A 6,058-nucleotide genomic window follows, 5' to 3' on the forward strand; every position below is an offset into this window, starting at 1 on the left:
AATTCATATTTAGACAATGTTTTACGTATTTTGGATGATTGTTTGTACCTTTAAAGTTGTAATAATTTGTGATTTTTGGCCCGATGGTAACTTCTTGTCTGTGTCAGTGCTAATATTATGATATATATTTGTGAGAAATGAAGTGCCCTTGTGGATCCGTTGATGAGATATGATAGAGATTATAGACAGAGACTCCATTCCTATTTCGTACAAACTACTTGAAATATTTTAAATTAGAGTGAATGATGAAATAAAGATAATATGATGAATTGAGAAAAAAGAAGTTGGAGAAACGTGGAGATGAAAGGAAGAGAAAGGAGGCGAGAGGAGGAAAGGTGGAGGTATAATGAGTGTGGAGAAGCGTGCTGGTCTCCGGCCGGTCGTGAGGCCGGAGACAGAGTTTTGTCACTGCAATCTCACACTCTGCTTCTGTAATGACTCGCCTGGAGGCACAAATGATTTCCTCCACTGGTGTTACTATTGCCAGAGTCACCTCAAATTCAAGTGAAAGGTTTCGACGGGGTGAAAATGGCAGCAGAGGAAAGGGGGAGGTTAGACGGGGAGAAAGAAATATTACAACTAACTCAAAATAATGACCCGTCTCATCATTTATCTTTTGCATGAATCTCTAAGATTATTCCAGTTAAATTTGAATATGTTTTCTTAGTCAGCTAGTTTCACGTTCTGTTTGTCCAGCTGATCTTCCCGTAGCCGTGGTCCAACTGCGGCCAACGTGCCACAATTTTCCATCACCAACACCTCGTTCCACCTCTCTCTCTCTGTCCCTCCTTCCACCCTCCTCTCCTCTCCTCGGCTCCCTCTCCTCCTTCCCTCCTCTTGCCCGGGGGCGTGTCATAAAGACATCATCATCACCGTTTGAGGGCAGAGGAAGAAAAGCAGGAGTGACACGATGATCTATCCGCCAGTTGGAGGTGAATCGACAGAACAGACAAAGATGTGGAAGATGACGGGGCGAAAAAAACAAACAAACAGTGACCTCACCAATTTAATTTTCTGTTTTCTTATGTCGTCCAGGCACTGAAATGTCTCACCACTTTGTTTTTCATTATTTGCTGGCCTGAGGAAATATTTCCATTTATTGTTGCATTGCACTCTGGGACAGTTGTGTCCATTTACAGCACACTCTAAAAGTGTGGATTACTTTTGCATTCTGACGTAGAGTATCTGTGTGCTGTAGATGAGTTAGTACGAGAGCAGAAACGATCAGCGGTCGATGTATCGACGGATATCACAAACCGTTCTCGCTCACAACTCATCAAATACCGACACACAGACATCCATCAGCCTCAGTATGAGACACACCAGGCTTTCCAATGTAAACCCATCCGCATCATTATGAGACGCTCTGAGCAACTGACCTATTCTAAAGATCGAGAAAGTCAACAAGGAACTTTTGTTGCATAAGAAAACCTAGAAAATAAGTAAAGTTACATCGGAAGTTTACTTTAAATACAAAACCAATGGTTTATGGAGACATTAGCGCCACTCGTGGTCAAAAAAGTCTTTAAAAGAAAAGGCTTGTGAATATTCTACTGTATATTTTCATATCAAGAAGTCCCACGAAAAGACTAAAGTAACAATTGATGGGACTAACCGGTATTGTACCAAAAGCCTGCTGTATGTTCTTCCTCTGGGTCATAGAGCTCTGTTGTTGTCCTAAACACTATTAGAAACGCCGGAATGAGCCAAACAGTTGCACTGTATTTTATTTTGAGTCAATCGCACCTGAAAATAGTCCCCGACAAATAAACAAACTACTCCTGTTAGACAGATGTTTGCTTAAAACTAGGAAATTAATCAGGCAATTAACATGTTTTTAAAGATTCTCTTCAGGGGGAATGTATGTGTTTGGTGCAGAAAGCCACAGACATGCATTCAGAGCTGGACTTATGGATTGTTGGTTTGGAAATTTTTCATGGGATTTGTTGACAAGAATAATTTGGAGTATCGCCACCCTTATAATTTAAAACACCCCAAAATTTCCCACCAGTTTCCGTGAAGTAGTTTGAATTCACCCCAAACCAAATCCTCAACATATTTAGGAACGAGAGCCACTCTGTTGAAAGATCACTGGAGCATGTGCTAAACACGAAGTGTGACGCCGACGTCCCCAGCATTAATTCTGGATATTTACTGTCTATAGCTCCAGCATATGATTTGGCAGGTGGGCAGGGAGGGAGGGAGACAGAGAGGGAGGGGGGAGGGAGGGAAGAGGGGAGGGGCGGGGGTAACAGAGAGAGAGAGAGAGAGAGAGAGAGAGAGAGAGAGCATATACATCACTTCATCCTTAATTAGCTGTCATCAGCTTCTCTCCTCAGAGGAACCAGAGACTAATAATTAATGATCAAACTCTAAAGTAGAGTCACTCTCATCCTCTCTCACAGGAAGAAGAATTAACAAAGAAAGAAAGATAACGCTTGATTTGATTAGAGAGTTATGAAATCTGACTGGAGGAAAAGCGACGTCGCAGTAAAAAAATTTGAATAAATGACTCATCGAAAAAAAAATAAAAAAAACGAGGTAAGAGGCATTTCTCCACCCTCAAGTTACCAAGGTAACCAGTGCTCCCGGCCCTCCAGGTTATTATTGCTTGTTTGGTGCTGAAAAAGAAAAAGGGGCCATCCTCTTTATTAGTCCAGTCAACACACAATGCCTCTAATAACGAGCCCGCCTTATCGTCTGACGATGTGAGGAGGATTCACTTTTACAAGACGAGAACATGCCAGGAAAGGCACGGCCATGTTTTAACAAAGCCCGTGTGCCGGTGCAGACAAGAGCAGCTAATTAGAGAGGAACACAGTGTAAGTGGGCATATGTGCACAAGGGGACCAGTCAGCCAACACCCGACAGGAAAGCACCACAGGGGGGGGCGACTGACCAGCTCCGGCGCCAACACGGAGCTGCCATGGAGGCATGTTATGGTCTCAGCGCCCCGAGCCCCTGGCACGCTCTCTCTGAAGCCCTGTTTGTAGTGGTGGTGGTGATGGGGGGGGGGGGGCTGCAGGCTTTACAGACCCCACCACAACCTGTCCTCTCTCCAAGACTGGACCCACTCTGAGATGTGTTTGTGTGTGTGTGTGTGTGTGTGTGTGTGTGCTTCTTCTTAAGCTGCTCTTAAGTGCTTTAATTGGATTATCCTTAATGAGTAAACAAACAGCTACAGCAGCAAAATAATAAGCAAGTGAATGAACGTGTCAGGAAGCACTTCCTCGCCGTCCCGCCGCTCTTCCTTTTCTTTTTCTTTTTTTTACTCAACCCTACGCTCATTTACTTCCTCTCATGTGTAATTATCCCGATTAAGAATGATTCAAAAACACTGCTGCTGGAGAGGCGTGTGTGTCACACTCGAACGAGACAGGAGCTCTTAAGTGGCTGCTTTGAAGTCCGCGGTGAGCCTGTGATCAGTCCTGTGATTCATTGACAGGAGAAAGAAAAGGAGGATGAAAAACGACAGAGAGCTGAAGACGGAGAGCAAAAATAAACAAATGGAGAGTTTTGAAATGACATCTGTGAATATTATTAGAGCATTAATCTGCACTGATGACACAGATGCTTAAGCCATCTCCTTCTGTTGTTGCACGGAGGAGAGGAGAGGAAAGGAGAGAGGAGTTGATGGGAGAGGAGATGACAGAAGAGGAGGGGAAGAAAGATGCAGAGGAGAGGAGACAAAAGGTGAGGAGAGGAAAGAAGAGAAGACAAAAGGCGAGGAGAGGAGGAAAGATGCAGGAGAGGAGAGGCGAGGAGAGGGGGTAATAAGAGACAAGTTGAGCGGAGAGGAGAGAGGAGGAAAGGCAAGGAGAGGAGAAGAGGAAAGATAAGAGGAGAGGAGGAAAGATGGAGAGGAGTTAAGAGGAGATGAATTAAAAATGAGAAGAGAGGACCATAAACAGGAAATGGGGAAAGGGAGGAGAAGAGGGACTGGGGAGGGAAAAAGGAAGTGGGAGAGAAGAGGAACAGCGGAGGAAATGGGATGAGATAAGAAGGAGAGGCAAGTGGAGATGTGATGGTAGGAAAGGAGGAGAGGAGAGAAAAGATGGGATTAGGGGTGAGGCGAGGACCTATAAGACGAGAAAGGAGAGGAGTGGAGGAGCAGACGGGAGGAAATTAGGAAAGACAGAAGGATGAGAGGAGGAAAAATGACCAGAGAGGAGATGAGATGGGAGGAGAGTCCTCTCATTCAGAGAGGAGAAGGAGGAGACAGACTAGGAGGAAAAAAGAAGTCAGAGAGTAGAGGAGCAAAGAGGAGAGTAAATGAGGAAAGAGTGAGTGAGAAGAGGAGACAAAAAGAGAGAAGCAGAGGAGATGAGAAGTGAAAGGTAGGAAAGTAAGCCAAAAGAGAAGGAGAAGAGAAAAGAGTAAGGAGAAGACAGGGGAGACGTGGGGGGAGGGCCAAAGAGGAAATAAATGAAGAGGAAGAGGAGAAAAGACAGGCGAGAAGAGGTTAGGAGATAAGAGGCGAGAAGAGGAGAAAAGGGGGTACAGTAGCAGGAAAGAAAAGGAACCAAAAGGAGATAAATTGAGAGCAGAGTGACGGAGGAGAGGAGAGAAGAAGAAGCACTTTACTCTTTTAATTCCGATTTATGGTGCTATAAAAAGGGCCATTTCCTAGAAAAATCTATCCAGAAAAATCTCAGCCAAATCATTTCATCACCTTCTCTGCCCTAATTGCAGCCATATGCAATTTTAAAGGCTATTCTACCTTCTAATGGTTCCCCAGAGGAACAAGGGGTTAATTGCTGCAGCTGGTGATGTAGCTCCTCAGTAATGAAGAGGTGAGGTTTCTCTCCCTCTCTCTGTCGATCACTCTCCCTTTCTCTCTCTCCTCTGGGAATAGCTGTCTGATACAGTGTTAAGGAGGCTCAGACCTCTCAGGATAGTTTCCGGTTCATTTTAGTCGTGAAGGATTTCTATTTGTTTATGATAAACACCGCAGCTGCTCACCGAGTTATTCGAGATGTGTGAGCATCGCTGGGAAAAAGTTTGACTGACGAAAATGTTTTAAACAAAACTCCCCTTTTGGAAAATACAACAAAAGGCGCGCAATCAAATATTGTTACTCAAAGCGTCGACATCACAGAACCAACATCCATCACGGTTTACTTTAAGTTACCGTACTTCCTGTGGTTGTGTGCAAACAGTTCAATGAGTGGATTATTATTAACAATACAGCTCTCAATGTAACCTGATAATCAGACTGAGCTGCCATTCATCAGTGTTGGACAGTAATGAGTGCTGTTAGTGATTATTAAGGCCGTTAATCCGACGATTTACAACTTTAATTTCACGAGTTTGGTGAGGTAGTGTTCTTGGTTCTGGGTTTTTGGGGGGAGAGCTGCACCTCTAGCAGAAAGTTATTCATAAGGGGAGTGCTACTTGTGTTTTTAGTAGTTCCTGGTGTGTTTCACTAATAGACTGTATATAAGAAGTGGACGAGTTCAGCGATTTCACCGTCGCCATCTTGGATTACGACCATCGCCATGTTGTTTTTTTTTGCAACCAATGAACAGAAGTTACCATATTTGGAATGCGGAGGAGTGACGTAGGGACGATGCAAATGGCTTTGGTAGCGGCAGCGACCTGTCAATCACAGTAAGCCCGCCCTAAAGCATACTCTGCTTTATGGTCTGTTTGACTCTAAATGGACCATAATTTACGAAATGAACATCATGCTGTATTGAAGAAGACTTGAAACTAGAGATTGAGACCATAAACTCATGTTTACAATGTTTACTGAGGTAATAAATCAAGAGAGAAGTAGAGTCATTTTCTCACAGACTTCTATACAATCAGACTTATTTTTGAAACCAGCGGAGTCGCCCCCTGCCGGTCAGCAGAGAGAATGCACGTTTGAAGACACTTCCGCATCGGCTTCACTTCAACAGGACCGGAGGTTGCCGCCTGTTTTCACTGTTACAGACTGTTCCAAATGATTTAGAAGAGTTAATTAGGCTAGAAAGAAAGCTTTGTGCGTCAACATCGTACTGCTCCAGTTTGCAGTGTGTTATAATAAAAGGTTATGGTTCAATTTATTGGTTGG

The sequence above is a fragment of the Pholis gunnellus genome (assembly GCF_910591455.1).
Source record: "Pholis gunnellus genome assembly, chromosome: 5".
Taxonomy (NCBI): Eukaryota; Metazoa; Chordata; class Actinopteri; order Perciformes; family Pholidae; genus Pholis; species Pholis gunnellus.